We start from the raw sequence: 25733 nt of genomic DNA, 5'->3' as shown, positions 1-25733 counted from the left end.
GAAAAGACTGGGAACAGATTTTTCATCAGAAGAGCAAAAGAATGAGTAGGTTTAATTGGTTTTAATGGTCAGACATTGAAAAGCAACAAGAAACCATAGTTAAATTGTTTTATTAGAAACCAAGAGGGATGGGATTTCAGAGAAGCCTGGAAAGACTTGCACGAACTGATACTGAGCAAGATGAGCAGAACCAGAAGAACATTGTATACCCTAACAGCAACTTAGGGGTGAAGATCAACCTTAATGGAAGAGCTCTTTCATCAGTGCAATAATCAAAGACAATTTTAGAGTACCTGTGAGGGAGAATACCACCTGTATCCAGAGAAAGAACTGTGGAGTTTAAACAAAGACCAAAGTCTGTTACCTTCATTTAAAAAAAAATGTTTTGGGGCAGCTAGGTGGCGCAGTGGATAGAGCACCGGCCCTGGAGTCAGGAGTACCTGAGTTCAAATCCGGCCTCAGACACTTAATAATTACCTAGCTGTGTGGCTTTGGGCAAGCCACTTAACCCCATTTGCCTTGAAAAAACCTAAAAAAAGGGGGGTCTTATGTACAACATAATTTCGCTATCTCTAATATTTAAGGATATGATTTCTCTCTCAACACATTAAATTTCAATCAATATATAGCATGGAAATAATGTAAAGATTATCAGACTGCCTTCAGTGGGGGGATGGCTGGAGGGGAAATTGTAAAATTCAAAACCTTAACAAAAAAAAAGATAGGGAGAATCTACCATTGTGTATAATTGGAAAAATAATAAAAATATTTTTAAAAAGAAACTAAAATGAAAACTAATACAGAACTCATGATAAGTTTTACAAAATGATCTCTGTGAAAAGAATTACCAGGATGAGGAGGTAAGGAATTCTATAAATAACTCAATACTTTTTTTTAGGTTTTTGCAAGGCAGTGGGGATTAAGTGGCTTGCCCAAAGCCACACAGCTAGGTAATTATTAAGTGTCTGAGGCCGGATTTGAACTCAAGTACTCCTGACTCCAGGGCCGGTGCTCTATCCACTGCGCCACTTAGCTGCCCCAACATGTACTTCAATATTTGATAACTTAAGGAAAATAAGAGAAGTTGGAAGAAAATGTTCTTTAAATAAAACAGCATAGTTTAGGAATTAGTTACCAGAGAAACCAGAAACCTGTAGTATATACAGAAGTTCTGTATAGAAGCATCATGAGTGATTTCTTTGTGAAAAGAGTTAAGAGGTAGATGCACATGGTTAGTATCAAGTAACATCACAAAAGATTCATCTTTGGATTACATTTAAGCAGAGGAAATGTTATAAGTTGTCAATGTAGACAATTGACTTGTTGAAACAAAAATAAAAATCAGAACCTGAGACAGGAAATTTGCATGGTGATCAGAAAGGTAGGTACAGTCAGGAAGCCCTAGGTTCAAGTTATATACAAATCACAACTTCTCAGTGCCTCAGGTAACTGGCTAAACTACAAGTTACATGACTTTCCAATCCGTTACAAAGAAGAGTGTTGTCACATTGGGAGTTCATACACTGATGAAATTCAATCCAATCCCAGAAAAACAAATTGATGCAAAATTTGGATTCCAAAGGAAGAGGTTATGTAGAAGAAAGAGAAGAACTTGAGGAATCAGGCTAATTTGGAGAGTTTTAGAACTGGCAAGAAGGCCAGATAGCAAATTTGGAAAGGAATAATTTGAGAGATATTTGAGGAAAGATTGAAAAAGAACTTGATGTATAAGACTCATTTTGAAAGAAGAGAAGGATTCAAGGAAAAAGTTCCAAAAGGGAGGGAAAAGGAAGTTGGGAATAACTATCAAGTGCTATAGGAAATTACAAGGGGGCATCAGTACAAATTTACTATATTTCAAGTTGTTATAAAATGGACAAGGGTTAATAGGATGCTAAAAATAAAAAGGAGAATGAAAAACTTGGACTTGGTATGACCAAAAACTAAGGATCTCTTTCTAGCTAAAATGGAGAGCAAGGAAAATTTTTGCTCTATCTTAGACTGATGGCTCCAGCAGAACATGACTACAATGCTCCAAATGCAAGCTCCTAAAAAGAGAAAGTAAAGATGGTCAAGGAACTGGTCTATAGTCTCCTAAGTTATCATGACCAACAAAATAATACCTGAAAACTGAAGAAAGGGACAGGGAGGACTTCAATGGGAAAACCAAGAACAAGAGTCTGAGAAGGCAAATAAGACTTTTAAACTGTGCCAAAAAGCTGTGAGATGAAAATATCATGCAAAGGCAAAAAGAACCACTGAACAATTGGATCTCAGATATAAATTAGAAATTCGGATTGAAGCTGAAGGACTTGGATGCTCTAAGAAATAAAATGGTGTTTGCCCTCTAAAGAAAGTTAAACTAAGACCTTTTCTCCCAAGATGGTGTTGAAGGTATAGAAGAAAGTGGTTATCCCCCCAAAAGACAGAAGTCAAGTCTAAGGCCTTGAAGACCAAGAAGGTGGTATTGAAGGGTGTCCATAGCCACAAAAAGAAGATCTGAACCTCCCCTACCTTCTGGTGACTGAAAACACTTAAGACTTTGAAGGCAGCCAAGATACCCTCAGAAAAGTGCTCCTCAGAGAAACATTGATCATTATGCCATCATCATTGACCACTGAGTCTGCTAGGAAGAAGATTGAGGAAAACAATAATCTAGTCTTCATTGTGGACATCGAGGTCAACAAGCATCAGATCAAGCAAGAGATACAGAAGCTATATGACATCATTGTGGCTGAGATCAACACATTGATCCAGCCTGATGGAGAGAAGGCCGGCATCCAACTTACTTCAGATTATGATGCTTTAGATATTGTCAATAAGATTGAAATCATCTAAACTGTATCCAACTATCTTCACCTACAATAAAAAGTTTTTAATATTAAAAAAATAATAAAATAGCTTCACAGATATTCTCAGATGCACCATCATTTAATAAGGAGCAAAGAAAGAACCAATGGATTATTGGTTTCCCCATGTGATAAAAAACATTATCGTAAACACAATGTACAAATTAGGTTCATTTTTTCTTAAAGGGTATTGAGAGGGGCAGCTAGGTGGCACAGTGAATAGAGCACCAACCCTGGAGTCAGGAGTACCTGAGTTCAAATCTGGCCTAAGACATTTAATAATTAACTAGCTGTGTGGCCTTGGGCAAGCCACTTAACCCTATTGCCTTGCCAAAAATAAATAAATGAATGAATGAATGAATGAATGAATGAATAAATAAGTGGTATTGAGAAAGAAACCAAGATAGTGGAGTAGCTGTAGGAAGTACAGTAAAGAATTTTCTATCCCCAACCCAACATTCTTCCAAACATATCTAGAAAATGCACCAGACCAAAATCCCAGTGGAGAAATCCAAGAAAAAAAGTCAGTTTTTTTCCCAGCCTAGGTTAGTATAGGGAAACAGACTTGACATGGTCAAGTGCAGGGCACTGGTTGATCCCTTTAGTGTCCAGGGAGACACTATGTAGCAGGACAAGAAGAGGTCCCAGACCCAAACCAGGCCATCATGCTGGAGACAAGTGCTAAACCAGCTGCTTTGTAGACTGTTTGAGTAGTTTGAGTAACAGATTCAGAGCAGACTGACCCTAAGCATACCAAGAGATGAATGAGTTCAGAATCAAGGTGCAGCACCATGGCTCAGGCCACGGGGGCAGGGCAACCTTAAGCCTGTGGAAGAAGAACCAGGACAGGGGTCTCAGACCAAAGGGAGCTTGCAATTCTGTGACTGAACCAGCAAAGCTTCCAGGTGGACTTAACATGACTGTCCAGCAACACTTTTGCTGAACACAGTCGTGTTCAGTCCACCTGTTAGAAACTTGTAAAACTCAGAAAACCAAATTGCTAGTATCGTAAATGAAAAAGGTGAATTCACCACCAATGAGGAAATTAAATTAAAAATTTGGAATTATTTTGCCCAACTCTGTGCCAATAAATTTGACAATCTAAGTGAAATGGACAAATAGTTACAAAAATATGTTGCCTAGGTTAAATTAAGAGGAGATTAAATACCTAAACAACCTTATTTCGGAAAAAGAAATTCAACAAGCCATCATTGAACTCCCTAAGAAAAAATCTCCAGGACCTGATGGATTCACAAGTGAATTCTACCAAACATTTAAGCAACAATTGGTTCCAATTCTATATAAACTCTTTGGAAAAATAGGGAAAGACGGAACTCTGCCTAACTCTTTTCTGTGACACCAATATGGTGCTGATACCTAAACCAGAAAGAGTTAAAACCAGAGAAAGAAAATTATAGACCTATCTTATCTCCCTGATGAATATAGATGCAAAAATATTAAATAAAATCTTAGCAAAACGATTACAACCAGTTATCACTGGGATAATATATTTTGACCAAGTAGGATTCATCCCAGGAATGTAAGATTGGTTCAATATTAGGAAAACTATTAATATAACTAATTATTTCACCAACAAACCTATCAGAAATTATATGATTATATCAATAGATGCTGAAAAAGCTTTTGACAAAATAGAAACTTGTAGAACTCAAACTGAGGATCAGTAATTGGACATTTCCCTGGATCAGTTCACTTTTACACCATTGAAAGTTTGTAGATCCTCAGCCTGAGCTGTCCTGAGATCTTTGAACAGCACAACATTCATACTCCCAAGAAAGGAGCAAAAGAACCAGCCAGTCCTTTCCTACAAAAGTACACAGAGGTCAACCCTAACATCAAGCCCAAAATAAAGGAAGTAGATTGGAAAAATGAACAAACAAATAAAAGAATCTCACCATAAAAAGCTATTACAGTCACAAGAACACTCAAGACACAAAGCTGGAGATTTGGAACCCAGCCTAGCAGAGCAGTGAGGAATAGACTGAGACAGAGGAGGAGAATACCAAGAGGGAGCCATGAGAATGAATTCAACGATGAGGATTATAGGAAAACTACTGATTGGCTATTCACTAAACATCAACCAGAAATTGCAGTGATCTGTGGTTCTTGATTGGGAGCTTTAGTAGATAGATTGAACCAAATCCAGGCCTTTGATTACAATGAGATACCCAACTTCTCTCAAAGCAGTTACCAGTTCATGCAGGGCCGGTAACACTCATCTGAAAGCCACCCATTCTGGAAGGGAGCAATCCCTATGAGGGTTTTTTGAGTTATGAAGGCACACACCTTAATTGTCACTAATGCTGCTGGTGGGCTCAACCCTGATGATGAAGTTGGGGGTGTTATGTTGATCTGATATCATATCTTCTTGGCAGACCTAAGTGGGCAAAATCCATTAAGATGGCCCTACAAGGAGAGGTTTGGAGAAAGGTTTCTTCCTGGATTCTGAGACAGAAGGCTTATTCCATGTGAAGGCAAATGGAATAGGAACGGCCACTGCAAGAAGGACCTTTGTTATAGCTGCAGGGTCCAACTTTGAAACCATTGTGGTGTTGATTTCTACAGAGACCTGGGGCTGATGATGTTGGCATGAGCACAGCACCAGAGGTGATAGTGGCCAGACATTGTGGCCTTCAAGGTTTGGGATTTTCCCTTATCATAGATAAATCAGTATTGGATTACAAAAGTCGGGAGATAGCCAATCATGAAGAGGATTTCAAAGGAGTCAAATTTTGCAAAAGGCAAGGACATTGGATTTGGAAATTAGGAGGTCATTGGTAACTAGATTCCGGTGCCTCTACTTCCTGGCCAAAGCCTCTACTCAGACTTCTTTCTGTAAAAGCATAATTTTCCAGTTATCTGTTAAAAAAGAGAAAATGGTTTTATTTAGGTATCAGGATGTCTCTGGCTTTCTTGCATAATTTTACCCAGCCTTTGTTCTATTGTCAGTCTTCCCCACCACTCAAACTGTTACTTTATACAATTTACCATTCACATCTGCTTTTCCTCTTTGCCAGAAGAGAGAGAAGTTCTGGTTTGAGATTACTTTCTGCATTTCTCTCTCCTAGATAAGCATCCAACTATAATTTATTTATATTAATTGGAGAAAAGACTCAATATTAGGGTACTATTATAGTGGATGAAATTAAACAATGAGCTCATTACCTTCTTTTAATATCTCTTAATACTATGACTTAGATCTCTGATAGAATTAAAAGAACTGGAATCCTGCAAAATGACCCAAGAATATCTTAGTGACTTTTCAGATCCACAAAGACTAAATTATCAGCAAGTAGATATATATATACATACATATATATATATGTGTGTATATATATATATATATATATATATATGTATGTTCTTTGGGACAGAGAGGCTATCTAATTTCTCTATCATCAAAAAGAAATTGAGTCATTTTGTAGTGTCCAAGTCTTTATTCTCACTATTCTCTGTACCCTTTCACCTCTTGAAGACATGACTTTTCTAAAAATGAAGCCTCTTTCAGGAAGCTTGACTTAAAACTCTCCAATAAGAAATTATCCTTCATTCCTTGATTCTTGAATAACTCTTTGTATTTGTCTTAATGATTTCATATATTCTATTTTGCATTATAGGTCTGGATATTGATTCATCATATTGTCAATTTTTATATTTTATATTTCTCCTACATAATTATAAGCTCTATGAGAATAATAACTATGCCTTAATTGCATTTTAATTTTTTTAATTTTTATTTAAGGCAATGTGGTTAAGTGACTTGCCCAAGGTCACACAGCTAGACAATTATTAAGTGTCTGAGATCGGATTTGAACTCAGGTCCTCCTGACTCCAGGGTCAGTGCTCTATCCACTGTGCCACCTAGCTGCCCCACCTTAATTGTATTTTGATCATCTTAATCCCCCAGTTTAATAAATGGTCAATCAGTAAGTGGGGAAAAAAGACACAAAGCCAGGGGAAAAAAAAGAATTGACTCCAAAATATCTAAAATCAAAACTTAGAAGGAAGAAAATAATAACTAACACAATTTCAACTAAAATTCCTTGAAAACATGAAGCTAGAGTTTTGTTTTATGTTTATGATGCTAGAAAAAAATAAAAGAAATGAAAGGTATAGAAGAAAGGACTGGAAAGCAAATAAAGAGTCCAATGGGAAAGGGGAAAGGGGAAGAACAAGCATTTCTTAAGCAGTTCCTAGGTGCCAGGTACATTATCTGGTTTGTGCCTCACAAAGAAAGCCCTGTTAGATTCTTTGCAATCATCTAACCTGTTTTATACTTGAGGAAACTAAAGCAGAAAAAATGTGACTTGCTCAGAGTCACAGCTAATAAGTAGCTGAGCCTAGATTTGAATGCAGGTCCTCTTGACTCCAACATGAAAAAAAGAAATGCATAACTTTATCCAAGTAATAAAGTCACTGAAAATTAGAATGGACCAAATAGAAGCCAATGACACCAGAACCCAACAACAAATATTGAAGTCAAAAAAATGGAAATGAGAAGAAAATGCCAGGTCTTTCATAGCAAACATAATTGACCTGGAAAATAGATCAAGGAGAAAATAATGCTCACAATAAGAATGGTAAGACTATCTGAACATGACAACCAAAACAAGAGTCTAGACATCATATTTCAAGAAATCTCAAAAAGAAAGCCTTCCCAGATCACATAGGATAAAATGATCAAGTGAAAATAGAAGGAACACACCAGTCACTTCCTAAAACTGAGACAATCCTTCTATGAAGTTCAAGTACATGAGTTAAGAGAAACATTTCAGTAAATGTGGAATTTGGTTGGAGATTAAATTGACTACCACTTACTCTTGAGATGTCAATTGACTTAGAAATAGAGAATTATGATTGTAACAGAAACAATTTGTAATCTGCTCCCTATTACCATTGATTCATTGTTTAATGGAAAATTTGTATCCTGATTTCAGGCTTTACCCTCTACCTAATTCCAGGTCCAGTAAGGGAAAGGGAGTTCACCTTTTGCCCTCTGGATGAGAGGCAAGATAAAAAAACCTCAGTTGGACTCCAGCTCAGGGCCTCAGTCTTCTCTGACCTGTTGTCCAGCTAATGCTGCTTGACTGTTCTTTTATCTCTCCCTTCCTTCCTTTGTGTTGTAACTTCTTTTAATAAATTTTTGTTTTATTTCCAAATAAAAAGTAAATTGAATGTATAAGGATAAACAAACATTCCAATATGAGAAGATGATGCGTTTATTCCCCACCCCATGAATCTTATCATTTGTAGCCATAGAGTATAATTAGATGGAAAGCTTGGGAGTGGTTCCATTAGATCTTGTTGATCTTAAAAGAATGATGAAAAGATAATAAATGAGGAATACACTTGGTGGGGAGGGAAGTTAGGAAAAAAATTATATGACTTTGATCTACAAGGAGACATTCAAAGAGGAGGAGATTGTTGGGGGAGGAGGGGAGGGGAAAAGAATATTTGATACCTAAACTTCACTCTCATCTGAACTGCTCAAAGGAGAAAAAAGTGCACACATACCCACTCAGTTGAATGCACAAAAATTTATTTCACTTACCAGGGAAAGGAAGGAAAGAGGAAAAAGGGGAATTAGAGGTTAAATCAAAGGAAGGATCAGTCTTTTTTGTTGTTGTTCTATCATTTCTTTTTTTTTATTAAATATTTTATTTGAGTTTTACAATTTTTCTCCCAATCTTATTTCCCTCCCCCCACCCCACCCCCACAGAAAGCAATCGATCAGTCTTTATTTTGTTTCCATGTTGTACACTGAGAAGGATCACTCTTAAGCAAAACAAACCCAAAGGATCTATGAAAATATAACTCTAACAAAATATGTGCTGTGAGTAAGTTCTCATCATATATAGCTAAACCAGTTATGATATATAAATGTGATGAATACCATTTTGCTGTAAGAAAGAATAAAGAGGATCAAAAAAAAACCTGAGATCTATATGAACTGATGCAGAATGAAGTAAACAGAACCAGGAAAACAAATCATACAAAGTTAACCAAATGGTAAAGCTTGGTTAGCAAAATGGTATCTAAAAAAATGGAATTTGGATTACTAGACCATGGCTTAAAAGTTGAAATATAGTTATTTGGCAAGAGATGGCTGGCCTAACAACATCTGGTAACAATGTATTTACCTAGCATCTAAAATCTAATTTAAAATGCTTTACTCTAGAAGGACGAATTAAGGTGAGGGGACAAAACTATATCTATCATATCCACATGTATTCTGTTTATTCTCTCTCTCTCTCAACATGTAATATATTCTATTACTTATTCTTTCCTTTGTAATTGTGCTTATGTATCTTCTTTGTGTTTGCTGCTTGGGATATTTACAAATTGAATATTCTGCCCACAATTATTTGGTTGTTTTTTTTCTTTTTGCAGGAATGTGTCATGTCACTTTTTATTAAATGTCCTTTTTTAAAAAATTGATTATTAGGATCAAGTTTTCAGGCTTTGTCATTCTGGGTTGCTGGTTGAATCCCTTTGTGTTTAAAATATTATTCAGTTCCTTCCTTCGATTTCATATGACTGAAATAATCTTGTGTAATTTAAATTTTCTTGTCTTCAAATTTGATGGTCATTCCTGATTCCTTGCAAAATTGATTGCTCATCATTAAATTGTTCACTTTAACTATTATGTATCTTGGGGTTTGAAGCACAAGGTTGGTTTTTGTTTTGTATTGTTTGATTTAGCTTTTTTTTTGGAGGCAATCTTGTATTAAGTAGAGATTAGTTTTCTGTATCAGAAGTGCTGAGTAGGGGTGGCTAGGTGGCGCAGTGGATAAAGCACCAGCCCTGGAGTCAGGAGTACCTGGGTTCAAATTTGACCTCAGACACTTAATATTACCTAGCTGTGTGACCTTGGCCAAGCCACTTAACCCTGGTTGCCTTGCAAAAACCTAAAAAAAAGTGCTGAGTAATTTCTTTTAGCTTATTTCCTGCACTATGGACTTAAGAGATTTGGTTGAGGGTTTTTTTGTTTATTTTTTAATTTTGGGGGGTTATTTGGGAGACATAGATTCTTATACCCATCTTCTTGATTGATTGCTTCAATTTGCTTGGAGTGCATATGTCCTTTTAGTGTTTTGGAGTTTGTTGTTTTTTTGTTTGTTTGTTTTTGCTTCTTTTCTGTCAGATTTTTCCCTATTTCTGAATTTTTATGTTCCAGATTTGTTCATCTTTCTTCTGCTTCTTTAGTGAGACTTTCCATTAGAGATTCCAGTTTTTTCTAAGCTGTGGATGTTTTTTTCTTTTAATCTTCATGGAGAGGTTTAAGATCTGACCTATATTCACTCCTAATTTTTTCTTTTGTGCAATTTTCATTTTTATTTTGGACCATTCTGAAGAGCCTTACTATTATCCCAGGCTATCAAGAGAGGCCATATGATTCTATATTTCATCAACTTTTTAAATTTCTTTGACTTTAAGATAATCCCTTTTAATTTATATGCTGTTTTTATGGACTTTTACTATATGTTTTTCCTCATAAAACCTTTGACATTTCAACCTTTTAAAGAAATTCCCCAGGAACTCACTTTCTGACCCTTTCTTTCTTGTAGACACAGCTCCAAAGTCAACACCCTCTTTGTTTGATACTGAAATAAAATGCACTCACATGTCAATCAGTATTTAACAAAGATGTTTACCTTGCCATAAAATAGCAAGAACATACAGTAGTACTTAGTACTATATGAATAGTAACAATCCAAAGCATTTTTATGATGTTCTAAAGGCTATTTATGGACAAAGACATTTGGGGCATCTCAACTGCTCACTACTGATAGAGCCATATTAATTAGTGATAGGGACATGATCCAGGAGAGATGAGATGGGCTGAACACTTCCATTGCATTCCTAATAAACCATCAGCAATCAATTCAGAAGCCATTGAACTTTTACCTCAAGTTGAAGTCAATCAGTTCCTATCTGAAGTTCCAACTGAGATTTTGAATGCCATTAGGCTCCTTTGAAGTGGCAAAGCATCTGGTGCTGATTCTATTCCATCTGAGCTCTATTGGGGGGAGGGCATCACTGATCAGCAAAAGCTGACTGAAATTTTCCATGTTACAGTTATTTCCCAGGATTTCAAGACTGCCTCTATCATCCTTCTCTATAAAGAAAAATGGAAAGTTTGTCCTGTGACAATCACAGGAGTATTTCTATTTTATTCATTACTTGTAGATACTTGTCAGAGTCCTTCTCAACAGGCTGATCCTTCATCTGGAAGATGACCATTTCCCTGAAAGCCAGTGTGGCTTCAGAATGGGTGGAGGAACAAGTCAATATGGTGTTTGCTGCCTGACAACTCCAGGAAAAAGGCCAGGAACAGAGTAAAGTCTGTATACAACATTTTTAGATCTGATCAAGGCCTTTGATACCATTAGTCTTGAGGGTTTATAGAAAATTATGAGAAAATTTGGTTGCCTGGAGAAGTTTGTCAGTTTTGTACATCAGTCTCAAGATAGGATGCTTGTCTAGGTTCTGGATAGTGGATGATGCTCTCGAGATTTCCCAGTCACCAGTGGAGTAAAATAAAGATGTGTCCTTGCTCCTATGCTTTTTAACATGATGTTTTCAGTCTTGTTATCAAATGGCTTCACTGATGGTTGAAGATGGCATCAGTAAATTCTTCAACTTGAATAGTTTATAAGCCAAGACTATACTGTTGGTGCATGATCTTCTGTTTGTAGATGATTGTGCACTCAATGCAGCCTCTGAAAGCTGAGCCACAGCAAAGTATGGATCAGTTCTCCATTGCTTGTGCTAGTTTTGGTCTAACAACACCAAGAAAACACCAGTGCTACATCGGCCAGCTCAACACCATCCATATGTGAAACCATCGATTACAACAAAGAGAGAAGTTTTGAGTACTGTGGGCAAGTTGACTTCCCATGGCAGTGACCTTTCCAAGGAGGTACTCAATGACAGTGAGGTTGACACTCATTTTGACAGAGCTAGCTCACTATTTGGAAGGTTCTAAAAGAAAGTATAGGAGAGAAGAGGAATTAGACTGAAGGTCTACAGAGCCGTTGTGCTGACCTCATTGCTATATGCCTGTGAGACCTGGACAATCTATCAGCACCATGTCCGGAAACTGAATCACTTCCATTTAAATTGTCTTAGGAAGGTTCTGAAGTCCTTTCTCAAGCTAAACTGCTAAACATTCCAATATTACTACAGAGTGCAACTATGATGGGTTAGTCATGTTAGAATGTCAGACATATACTTGCCAAAAAAGACTGACTACTTTATGGAGAACTCACACAGGGCAAATAACACTACAAGGACACTGTTGAAGTCTCTGTTTAAGAACTTTGGAATTGATTGTATAACAGCATGGGAGACACTGGCACAGGACCACCCAGCATGCCCTCATCAATGAAGGGGATGCATTGAATGAGCTAAGCAGAAAAGAGGTAGCTCAAAGGAAATGTGATATCCATAAGTTTAGAGTACTCACCCCAGGTATTCACATGGACTATTTGTGCCCGACCTGTGGGAGAGCATTCCCAGCTCATATTGGTCTGATCAACCACAGTCGAACACAGTGTAATTTGTCTCAATGATGTCATTTTAGTCTTCTGTGATAACAACAGAACACACTTAGCATTTCTGAATGCACCCCACAGCCTGGTCTCCATCTGGAAATGTATCTGGTCAGTAAGTTATTCTGCTATGATGACTAGTATAGTTTTAGGCACCACCAGATATGAGAGACCCAGACTCCATGTAGCTGAAACTTATTGTGCCCCTAGATGAGCATGCAGTTGCAGCAGGCCCAGAGGTAACTTTGTCTTTTGAGTAAAATCTCTCTATATTTTCAATTAGAGGAAAGAATTTGTGTCCCAGAAATGCTGGTCTTAGCACATATAACTCCTTGGTGACAAGGCCCCAAAAATCTTCTAAAAGATTTTCCATCACTTAAAATTAATATTTTATTTTTCTCCCCAATTACATGTAAAAATAATTTTAATATTGATTTTTTATTTTGAGTTTTAAATTCCCTCCCTACCTTCTTTCCCCACTCATTTAAAAGGGAAGCAATCTGATATAGGCTACATATTTGAAGTCATGAAAAAAATTTTCATGTTAGTCATATTATGAAAGAAAGTGACAACCCCATTCTTCCCCCTCAAAAGCATGAAAAATAAAGATTAAAAAAGAATGCTTTGATCTGCATTTTCACTATATCCATTCTTTTTTCTGAGGATGGATAGCAATTTTCATTCTAAGTCAGAATTGTCTTGGATCATTGTCTGACTGAGATGAGTGTTGATCATTGTAAAATATTGCTGTTACTGTGTTCTCCTGGATCTGCTCATTTTACTTTGCATTAGCTCATGTAAGTATTTCCAGCTATTTCTAAGAGAGAATTCTATTCATCATATCTTATACAACAGTAGTATTCCATAATGATTATTTGCCAAGAGTTGTTCAGCTATTCCCCAGTTGATGGTCAGCTCATAATTTTCTAACTATTTATCACCACAAAAAGAGTTGTGGGGCAGCTAGGTGGTGCAGTTGGATAGAGCACCAGCCCTGGAGTCAGGAGTACCTGAGTTCAAATCCAGCCTCAGACATTTTCTAATTACCTAGCTGTGTGGCCTTAACCCCATTGCCTTGCAAAAACCTAAAAAATAAAGTTGCTATAAATATTTGTGTACATTCAGATCCTTTTCCTTTTTTAAAAAACCTGGTAGTGTTGCTGTTCAAAGGATTTGCATAGTTTACAGCTCTTTGGATATAGTTCAAAACTGCTCTATAGAATTGTTAAATCAATTCACAACTCCATCAACAATGCATTACAGTCTCCATTTGCCCACATTTATCATTTTCCTTTTCTGTCATATTGCTCAATATGACAGGTGTGGAGTAATACTTCTAAGTTGTTTCAATTTTCATTTCTCCATTTATTTATTTGTTTATTTTTTAATTTTCATCCATTTGTACATGCATATTTCCAAGTTACAAAATTTCCCTCCACCCACCCTTCCTTCACACCCCCCTCCCCTCAGTAGGGAACAGTCAGGTTAGCATTTTAAATACATATTTTATTAAATATATTTACAAATTAATAATTTTTGAGGAATTAGGATTAAGGTAAAAAGATACATAGGAAATAATTTTTATAAAGTGTTCATCAGATTCAGTAGGGGTGTTTTTTTTTCCTGTGCGTTTTGGGTTTTTTTGTTTTTCTTCCTCTAGTTAGGGATAATATAGACCATTACCAGTCTAATACAGTTGTCCTATCTCTCTGGACTGTCAAGAAGAATTGCTTTCATCAAGGTTGTTCATCTCATAATGTTGTTGATGTGTACATTGTTCTCTTGGCTCTACTCCCTTTGCTCAGCATCAGATTCCGTAAGTCATTCCATGCTTCTCTAGAGTCCGACCATTGATGATTTCTTATAGAACAATAGTATTCCATAGTGTTCATGTACCATAACTTGTTTAACCATTCCCCAATTGATGGGTATCCCCCCAATTTCCAATCATTTGCCACTACAAAAAGAGCTGCTATGAATATTTTGGAATATGTAGAACTTTTCCCAATTTTTATAATTTTTTCTGGACATAGTCCTAAAATGCTGAGTCAAAGGGTATGAACAATTTTATTGCTCTTTGGGCAAAACTCCATATTACTCTCCAGAAAGGTTGGATCATTTCACGACTCCACCAGCAATGCATCAATGTCCCAATCCTCCCACATCCTCTTCAACATTGATCATCTTCCCTTTTTCTCATCTGGGTTAATCTATTAGGTGTGAGATGATACCTCATTGCTGTTTGAATTTATATTTCTCGAGGGATGGGAATTCAGGGAAGTTTGCAAGGATTTGCATGAACTGATGCTGAGCAACATGAGCAGAAGCAGAAAAACGTTATATACCCTGACAGCAACATGGGAGTGATGATCAGTCTTGATGGACTTGCTCATTCCATCAGTACAACAATCAGGGACGAGTTTGGGCTATCTACATTAGAGAATACATCTGTATCCAGAGAAAGAATTGTGGAGTTTGAACAAAGATCAAAGACTATTATCTTCAAATTGGGGGGGGGGGGGAACATCTTATGTAATTTTGCTCTCTCTCTCTCTCTTATACTTTTTCTTCCTTAAGAATATGATTTCTCTTCTATCACATTCAACTGAGATCAATGCATACCATGGAAACAATGTAAAGACTAACAGATTGCCTTCTGTGGGGGGTGGGGGAGGGAAGCAAGAATGGGAAAACTGTAAAACTCTAAATATTTCTTTAAAAATATTGCATTTCTCTAATCAATATTGATTTGGATCATTTTTTATATGATTATATTTGAAAACTGTCAGGGCGGCTAGGTGGCACAGTAGATAGAGTACCAGCCCTGGAGTCAGGAGTACCTGAGTTCAAATCTGACGTCAGACAATAATAACCTAGCTGTGGGGCCTTGGGCAAGCCACTTAACCCCATTGCCTTGCAAAACAACCTAAAAAAAATATTGCCTAAAAAAAAAACTTTATCAATTTGGGGAACGACTTGTGACTTTTTTTTTAGGATTTTGCAAGGCAATTGGGGTTAAGTGACTTGCCCAAGGTCACACAGCTAGGTAATTATTAAGTGTCTGAGACAGGATTTGAACTCAGGTACTCCTGACTCCCAGGTTGATGCTCTATCCACTGTGCCACCTAGCCGCCCCCAACTTGTGACTTTTTATCAGTTTTGACCATTTATCAATTGGAGAATGATTTGTGACTTTATAAATTTGATGCAATTCTCTATATGTTTTAGAAATTAGATCTTTATCATAATTCCTGGTTGTGAAGATTGTTTCCTAGCTTTCTGCTTTTCTTCTAATTTTGGCAGCACAGATTTTATTAGTGCAAAACCTTTTTAATTTAATATAGTAAAAATCATTTTGTAGCTTATGATGCGCTCTAATTCTTGTTTAGTCATAAATTTAAACCTTTTCCATAGATCAGATAATTTTTTGGTCTATTAATTTATCTATGGTATCACTATTTATGTCTAAATCCTGTGCCCATTTTTTTCCTTATTTTGGTATAGGATGTCAGATGTGGATCTATGCCTAGTTTTTGTCATACTATTTTCCAATTTTCCCAAAAATTTTTGTCAGATAGTGAGTTCTTATCCCAGAGGCTGATGTCTTTGGGTCTGTCAAATAGTAGATTGCTATAATCATTTACTGCAGTTTCTTTTGAACCTATCCTAATCCACTGATCCATTACTCTATTTCTTAACCAGAACCAGGCAGTTTTGATGACTGCTGCTTTATAATATAGTTTTAGATATGGTAGAGCTAGGCCACCTTCCTTTACATATTTTTTTTTCATCAGTTCCCTTGCTATTCTTGCCTTTTTGTTGATCCAGATGAATTTTGTTATTATTTTTTTCTAGCTTGGTAAAGTAGTTATTTGGCAGTTTGATTAGTATGGCACTGAACAAGTAATTTGATTTGGGTAAGAGTGTCGTTTTTACTATATTAGCTCAAACTAACCATGAGCATTTGACATTTTTCCAATTATTTAGATCTGACTTTATTTGGGTGAGGAGAGCTTTATAATTGTGTTCATACAATTTCTGAGTTTGTCTTAGGACTTCCAAGTATTTAATATTGTCTATAGTTATTTTAAATGGAATTTTGTGGTTCATATAGAGAAATGCTGATGATTTATGTGGGTTTATTTTATATCCTGCTACTTTGTTGAATTTGTTAATTGTTTCAAGGACTTTTTTAGATGATTTTCTCTGCTTCTCTAGGTATACCATCATATCATCTGCAAAGAGTGAAAGTTTTGCTTCCTCATTACCAATTCTGATATCTTCAATTTCTTTTTCTTCTCTTATTGCTACTGCTAGCATTTCCAATATTATATTGAATAGTAATGGTGATAATGGGCATCCTTGTTTCACCCCTGAATTTATTAAAAGTGCTCTGAGTTTTTTTCCCATCCAATATAACATTTGTTGATGGCTTTATATAGAACTATTTAATATTTTAAGGAAAATTCCATTTATTCCTAAACATTCTAGTGCTTTAATAGGAATGGATGTTGCATTTTATCAAAGGCTTTTTCAGCATCTATTGAGATAATCATATGATTTCTGTTGATTTTACTATTGATATGTTTAATAATGTTGAGTGTTTTCCTAATGATGAACCATCTCTGCCTGCCTGGTATAAATCCAACCTGATCATGGAATATTATCCTGGTAATAACTTGCTGTAGTCTCATTGCTAAAATTTTATTTAAGATTTTTGCATCAATATTCATTAGGGAGATTGGTCTATAATTTTCTTTGTCTGTTTTGGTTCTTCCTAGTTTAGATATCAGCACCATGTTGGTGTCATAAAAGGAATTTGGCATAACTCCTTCCTCTCCTATTTTTTAAAATAGTTTATGTAGAATGGGAATTAATTGTTCCTTAAATGTTTGATAGAATTCACTCATGAATCCATCTGGACCTGGAGACTTTTTCTTCTGGAGTTTATTGATGGTTTCTTCAATTTCTTTTTCTGAGATGGGGTTATTTAAGTAATATTTTTCCCCATCTGATAATCTAGGCAGTTTGTAATTTTTGTAAATATTCATCCATTTCACTCAAATTGTCCAATTTATTTGCATGTAGTTTGGCAAAGTAACTCTGAATTAATCTCTTTAATTTTCTCCTCATGGTGTTTAGTTCACCCTTTTCATTTTTGATACTGGTAATTTGGTTATCTTCTTTTTTAAATCAGATTAACCAGAGGTTTGTCTATTTTATTGGCTTTTTCCATAAAACCAATTTAGTTTTATTTATGAGATCAATGGTTTTCTTACTTTCCATTTTATTAATCTCTCTTGATTTTCAGAATTTTCTAATTTGGTATTTAATTGGGGATATTTAATTTGGTCTTTTTCTACCTTTTTTAGTTACATACCCATTTCATTGATCTCCTCTTTCTCTGTTTTATTCATATAGGCATTTAGAGATATAAAGTTTACCCTCAAAACTGCCTTTGCTGCATCCCATAAATTTTGGTATGATGTCTCATTATTATCATTTTCTTGGATATAATTATTGATTATTTCTATTATTTGCTATGTGATCCACCCATTATTTAAAATAAAGTTATTTAATTTCCAATTAGTTCTTCTCAGACCTTTATTCCATCCTGGTCTGAGAAGTATGTATTTATTATTTCTGCCTTTCTGCATTTGATTTTAAGGTTTTTGTGCCCTAGTGCATTGTCACTTTTGGTGCAGGTGCCATGTACTGCCAAGAAAAAAGTATATTCTTTTCTATCCTCATTAAGTTTTCTCCAGAGGTCTATCATATCTATTCATTCACTTTCTTAACTTCCTTCTTGTTTATTTTGTTGCTAGATTTATCTAGTTCTGAGAAAGGGAGGTTGAGGTCTCCTATTATTAAAGTTTTACTGTCTATGCCTCCTTGTAATTAACTCATCTTTTCCTCTAGGAATCTGGATGTTAAACCACTAGGTGCATACATGTTTAGTAATGATATAGCCTCAATACCAATGGTGCCTTTTAAGAAGATGCAGTTTCCTTCCTTATCCCTTTTAATGAGATTGATTTTTGCTTTTACTTTGTCTGAGATTAGGATCACTACCCCAGATTTTTTTACTTCAGTTGAGACATAATATATTTTGCTCCAACCTTTTACCTTTACCCTGTGTCTCTCTGTTTCAAATGTGTTTCTTGTTAACAATAGATTGTAGGATTCTGGTTTTCAATCCATTCTGCTATCTGCTTCCATTTTATGGGGCAGTTCATCCCATCCACATTTACAGTTAAGATTACTAATTCTGTATTTCCCTCCTTGCTATCTTTCTCCATTTATATTTTTCTCTTTCCTCCTCCTATTCCTCCTCACCAAAATTTTACTACCTTTCCCCTTTGACTTTTCTTTTAGAAATTTAACTTTCAGTTTATTTTCACTTATATCTTCCCTTCCCTTCCCTTTTATCAGTCCCTTCTTCCCTTATCTTTCCTATTCCCTGTCCCCCACTTCCCTGTAGATTAAGTTATGTTTTTAAACCTAAGAGGGAATGTATCTTATTCCCTCACTGGGCTAAATCTATTAAATAGAATTTACTCAGCATTCACATTCTCCCTTCTTTCCCTCTAAAATTATAGATCTTTGTGACTCTTCCCATGGTGTTATTTATCACACTAATATTAGTGATCAGGTATCATCAGTCACAGTTTGATTATTTGACTGCTTGATAAGTTCCTATTGTTCTCAAGACATCATTGCAGTTTGTTTACTCGATTGCTTGATAAGCAGCATTGGCTCAAATTTCATCAAATTATAATTATAATCATTTTTTGCCTTAACCCCTTTTCAAGTATCTTTAAAGTACACACATCCTCCTCACAAGCCAAAGTATCATCCAAAGTCATATCATGCCCTTCCCCCAGGCCTATTTTCTTTCACACTTTACCCTCCCCCTCCCCACCCTGTTAAATGAAGCACCAGACACTGATCTAATTAACTGTAAGAATCTTGAAGACCTCTAAGCACTGGGAGGCTCTAGATGTCTCACTGAGATCTTTACAAATGATTATATGTAACAGACACTGTCTCAGGCCCTCCCAGCTTATGATGCCCTCATTAAACAAGATACTTAGAGTCTTGTAATTAAAGTGAGTCAAAGTATAATGAGATGCTTAAGTGTCTGCTTGAAGCTTACTTTTTCTTTATCTTCTGCTTGAAGCTTACTTTTTCTTTATCTTCTTGTGTATTATCCTTTAGGTTCATTCTCTTCAATTATATTCTACCCTCTAATTTTCCTTAGAGAAGTAAAGTTCAAAAGAATTAGAATTGTTTTATCTTCCCTTTTATGGATCAAAATTTGTTTAAAACAATTTTGCTTATTCAGTCCCCTTTTTCATTTACCTTTTTTTTATGTAACTCTTCAGTCGTGTATTTGGTGATTGAATTCTCTGTTCAATTCTGATCTTTGTGTCAGGAAATTCAGGAAGTCCTGTATTTCATTGAACATCCATCTTTTTCCCTGACAGTATATGCTGGAATTTGCAGGGTAGTACATTCTGGGTTGTAATCCCAGGACTTCAGCTCTCCAAAATATGTTATTCCAGTTCTTCCAATCCTTCAGTGTCGAGGCTGATTGTGTTCCCTTTGTATTTGAATTGTTTTCTTTTTGCTGCTTGCAGTATTCTCTCTTTTATTTGAGGGTTCTGGAATTTGGCTATTACAGCCATTGGAGTTTTTAATCCTGGGGTCTCCTTCTGGAAGGGTTCTGTTGGTTCTTTCAATTGTTACATTGTTATCTTGTTCCAGTAGATTGGGGCAGTTTTCCCTTATAATTTCCTGCATGATGTTTTCCAAGTTCTTTTGTTGGTCCAGGTTTTCTAGTAGTTCAATGATTTATAGATTGTCTCTTCTGGATCTGTTTTCCAAGTCATTCATTTTCCCTAGAAGGTACTTGACATTTTCTTCAAATTTTTTAGCCTTATTTTGTTTGATGGAATCTTATAGTCTTGTAGATTCTCTAGTTTCTAACCATTCGATTATAATTTTTAGGATTTTATTTTCATCAATTGTTTTCTTTTACAGTTGGTTATTTTTACTTTTAATGGAGTTGATTTCTTTGGTCAACCTGTCACAATTTTCCTGCATGACTTTCACTTCTTTTTTCCATTTTTCTTCTTCTTCTCTTCTTTGGTTTTTAAATTCTTTTTTAAGCTCTTCAATGAACTTTTGTATTTGAGTCCAATTTGTAGAATGTTTTGATACTTCTCCTATTAGTGATTTTTCACTGCTTTCTTCTTCAGACATGGTACTGCTGTCAACTTTATCTGGGAAGTATTTTTCTATGGTAAGCACTCTTTTATTTTTAAGGGTTTTGCAAGGCAATGGAGTTAAGTGGCTTGCCCAAGGTCACACAGCTAGGTGATTATTAAGTGTCTGAGGCCGCATTTCAACTCAGGTACTTCTGACTCCAGGGTCGGTGCTCTATTGACTGCGCCACCTAGCCGCCCCTATAGTGAGCACTCCTTTAGCTTTTTTGTTCATTTTTGTGGTTGTAGTTCTGTTCCTGGAGTATATGGAGTATAGATACAAGCTTTTATTTTGCTGGAGCTGGAGTCTGATCCGTGGCTTGTTGTTGGCCAATATGTTGCCTGTGCAGTCCAGACCTTAGCTTTGCAGAAGTTTGTTTCCTCTTTATGTCCAGGTTCTGACTTAACAAAGGATTGTTCCCAACCCAATCCTCCCCACTGCTCTCAGGGTTCAGACTTTGTCTGCAGCTGGGATCTTCACTGCTGGCTTGCTATCTAGCTGCAGGGACCTCTGTTATTATTAAGCTGTTGGGACCTGGACCGCACTGTGGCTAAAAGCCTCCTAATGGCTTTGCCAGCTCTCCCACCTCCTGGACTTTACTTCCCCTTTTCCCAAGAGACAGATCTTCACAGAAGATCCTCTACAATGTCTACAATTTGAAAACTTTTTTGAATCTTCTCTTTTCCTTGGTGGGATCTGTAGTGTGAATGTCAGAATAGAGGCTTCATTTATCTTTTCTAGGAGCATGTTAGCTTTGTGCTACCTCTTCCAATTTTCATTTCTCTAAATCAGTGATTCAGAGCTTTTTTTTTTTTTTTTAGTTTTTGCAAGGCAAATGGGGTTAAGTGGCTTGCCCAAGGCCACACAGCTAGGTAATTATTAAGTGTCTGAGACCAGATTTGAACCCAGGTACTCCTGACTCCAAGGCCGGTGCTTTTATCTACTACGCCACCTAGCTGCCCCCAGAGCATTTTTTCATATAACTATAGATAGCTTTGATTACTTCATCTGAAAAGTGGCTACTCATATCCTCTGACCATTTATCAACTGGGGAATGGTGCTTATTTTTTATACTTTTGACTCAGTTACTTATATACTTGTGAAATGAGACCTTTATCAGAGAAACTTGCTGTAAAAAATTTTTCTCCACACACAACCCCAATGTTTACCCTACTCTCTCCTTTACCTTGACCATCTTCAAAAATGTTTTTCTTCCAGCTATTGCCTTCCCCAGTCTGCCCTCATTTCTATCAACTCCTTCTTTAGTACCCTTCCCCTCCACTTTCTTGGAGGGTAAGATTGATTTCTCTATCCAATTGGCCTCTTTGAGCCAATTCCAATGAGAGTAAATTTCACATGCTCCCCACTACCCTGCTTTTTCCCTCCACTGTAAAAGCTCTTTTGTGCCTCTTTTATATGAGATAATTTATTCCATTCTACCTCTTCCTTTTCCTTTCTCCCAGTGCATTTTTCTTTCTCATCCTTAATTTTATTTGTTGGATAATCATCCCATCATGTTCAAATCAAATCCATAACCTCTGTCCATATATATATACTCCTTTGACTACCCTAATAATGAGAAAGTTCTTTGGATTTACAAATATCATCTGTCCATGCTGGAACCTTGTTTAATCCCAAAGGGTTTTTTGTTCCTGTTTACCTTTTCTTGCTTCTCTTGAGCCTTGTATTTGAAAGTCACATTTTTCTATTCAGTTCTGATCTTTTCATCAGGAATGCTTAAAAGTATTCTATTTCATTGGATATCCAATTTTTTTCCTCTGAACGATTATATTTAGTTTTGCTGAGTAGATGTTTCTTCATTGAATTCCTAGATTTTCCCCTGCAGAATATTATATTCCAAGGTTTCTTATCCTTTAATATAGAAGCTGCTAAATTTTGTGTTATTCTGATTGTAACTCTGTAATATTTGAATTGCTTTCTGGCTTCTTATAATATTTTTCTCCTTGACCTGTCAGTTTTGATATAATTTGACCATAATATTCCTGGGAGTTTCCATTTTTACATTTCTTTCTGGAGGTAATCAGTGGATTAATTCCATTTATATTTTATTCTCTGATTCTAAACTATCAAGGCAATTGTCCTTAATAATTATTGAAAAATGATGTCTAGACTTTTTCTTTTATCATGAATTTCAGGTATTCTAATAATTCTTAAATAATCTTTCCTTAATCTGCTTTTCAGGTCAATTGTTTTTCCAATGAAATATCTCACATTTTCTTCTATTCTTTTGATTTTATTTTATGTAGTCATTTCATAGAGTCATTAATTGTCACTTGTTGATTCTAATTTTTAAGGAATTATTTTCTTCACTGAATTATTGTGTCTCCTTTTCCAATTGGCCGATTCTGTTTTTTTATGGCATTCTTATTTTCAATGGATATTTGTGTCTCTTTTACCAATTAACTGTTTTTAAGGCATTATTTTCCGTGGTATTTTTTTGTGCCTCCTTTACCAAAATTTTTACTCTTTCTTCATGATTTCCTTGTATCACTACCATTTATTTTCCCAATTTTTCCTCTACCTCTCTATTTTTAAAATCCTTTTTTAGTTCCTTCAGGGATTATTTTTGGGCCTAAGATCTATTCGCATTTTTTTTTCTTTGAGTCTGCAGATGTAGCAGTTTTGACTTTGTTGTCTTCTGAGTTTATGTTTTAATCTTCTTTGTCAACTTTGCAACTTTCTTTTGTCAGTACCATTTTTTTGTTGTTTGCTCATTTTCCCAGACTACATCTTGACTTTTAACTCCATGTTAAAGTTGGGCTCTGCTTTTGGAGTGGAAGGGGCAGTGACCCAAGCTTTAGTTTTTTTGCAGCTATTTTCAGAGCTAATTCTGGGTATTTGTAAGTTTTTTATTCTTCCAAGATGATTTGATCTAAGGAGAGATATGCCTACTACTCTCCTGACCTGTGCTCTGGTCTGTGAGTGACTATCAGCATTCTTTTCTGCTCACCTGCAACCGCATACTCTGGTGAGCATAGAGCTCCTCCTTGCCCTGGGACTATGACTCAGGACTTCAACCCAGATCCAGGAAAGACAGAACAACTAGGTCAGAGTCCTGACCCTAGTGCCAGCAAAGGGAGCCCTGTCATTTCCCTCTGAACAGTTGTTTGACTCACTTACATAGGCTGAGAGCTATGAAGCTGCCGTTGCCAACATTGATTCTGCTATTGGTTTCATGAGATGTGGCTTGCACTGGACTGTGCTCTGCTCTTACTATTTTGGGGACAGATCTTTCCTGCAGACCTTCTAAGTTGTCCTGGGCTGGAAATTTGTTTCACCCCATCTTGTTGTGGATTTTGCTGTTCCAGAATTCTTTTTACAGCATTCTTTAAAATTGATTGGAAGAGGATTTGAGAAAACTGAGGTGAGTCCCTGCCTTTTCTCTGCTATCTTGTCTATGTCCTGTCTCAATCTACCATCATTTAAATGCTTATATGGGAAAAATCCTCATCATGAGTGGCACTGAGGCAAGGAAAAGATAGAGAAGGGGGGAAAACAAAAATAAACAAGATAAACCAAAAATGAGAACAAAAGCCCCAAATCTAGGATTTTTCTTTTCTCTTTGGAAGGATCAAGTATCAAGACTTTTACTAGCTTGTATCATGAATGAGGCCAAATCTTTTCAGTTCAAATTGTTGACACTGAGCCAGTAAAGTACCAAAACAATACAGTTACTACATATAGAATGACACTTCTAGAATAGTTATAGATTTCTTCTCTTGAAGTGAAGTAGTAACAAGGAGCTAGAGCAGCTCCAGGAAAATTAAGTCCAGAATAAGGTCACTTCTAGTGCAGTCAAAACTTCATTGAAATCATGAATCTCTTACATGCCGCCTACCCCAGGATCTAAACTGATAGAGAATCATTCCTGGTACTACCACATAAGCAGTATTTCATGGCCCACCTGCAAAAACCTTACCTCCCTTAGAGATACACCAGGGGAATCATACGAAACCTTTTCCTGTTTCAGGATCTCAGGATGAGCTGCTCCCATCTTCCACAGTAGCCAAAATTTCTTATCCTCATCCAGCTGCTTAGAACTATCACCTAGTCAACTAAAGAATATTCTTTCTTCCAGGTAAATACATAACAGTTTAATCTCTCCCATGATATTAGAAAGCAAGATGTCTCCAATTGTTAACATCCCTTTCTGGGAGGGAATTCCCTGAAGCATCCCAGAAGAAAGGAATTCTACCAACTGAGGTGAACCTAAGCTACTTCTCGAGCATATGGAGCCCTCTAAAGAGGTAAGGACCTTGAGGCCAAGACAACCTTCTGCTAGGGAAGGGTTGGAGAGGATCATCCAGCAGTCCCTCCAAAAACATCATATCTTAATCAGGTAAGTCTTTATCGAGACAAGATCCAAGATATCACTGGATATGAGGTACCCCATTTCCAGCATTAATTTTTTTATAGACATGGTTTTCAGAGTTTGGACATGTGATACAGGTACTCAGATTCATAATGATGCAGCTGTTTTAAAGTAGAGGGAGACTTCTTGCCCTGAAATTGGAGCACAGGTTGAAGATCAATTGGGTTAAGATGAGGGGGATTGTATAATCCTGTGCTCAGTATATTATCACTATATATTATCACTACCCTAGTGCCCAAGTCAGTCCTGGATTCATTCTCCACTTGCTGCTATTCTTGTTACAGCTGTAGCCTGATTTTTTTAGTGTTTTTAGCATGCCTTTAACTTCCCCCCAAAATATATATTCAGTGGTAGTAATCAGCAAAATTCCCTCAAAGGGAAAGCCTTTGATTGTCCAGTCCTGTACTCTCCAGACCACTTAACCAAACCCATGGCAACATACCTTGTCCTTCAAGGATCTCATATGTCAACCATGGAGCTCTGTCAACTGGTAGGACTTGCCAGTGACCCACTCTCCAGGATATCTCCTGTTACCAGATTAGTGACTGCAGAAGTTCAGTTGTGTATGCAAATGTAGCCAATGGAGCCATCAATTAATTAGACAAAATGGAATTCCTTAGGAGACAAGTCCTTAGAGGTAGGAGTTCA

At 36.3% G+C, this 25733-nt stretch overlaps 1 pseudogene; it reads left to right on the top strand.

Annotated features, from left to right (window-relative positions):
• Positions 1–3609: 3609 nt before the first annotated feature.
• On the top strand, positions 3610–5651 carry LOC141499045 (purine nucleoside phosphorylase pseudogene; annotated as a pseudogene).
• The last annotated feature ends 20082 nt before the right edge of the window (positions 5652–25733 follow it).

The sequence above is a fragment of the Macrotis lagotis genome, chromosome X, assembly GCF_037893015.1.
Source record: "Macrotis lagotis isolate mMagLag1 chromosome X, bilby.v1.9.chrom.fasta, whole genome shotgun sequence".
In the NCBI taxonomy this organism is placed as follows: domain Eukaryota; kingdom Metazoa; phylum Chordata; class Mammalia; order Peramelemorphia; family Peramelidae; genus Macrotis; species Macrotis lagotis.
Note: the sequence above shows the minus strand (reverse complement) of the source record. Positions and strands in the feature narration are given on the sequence as shown.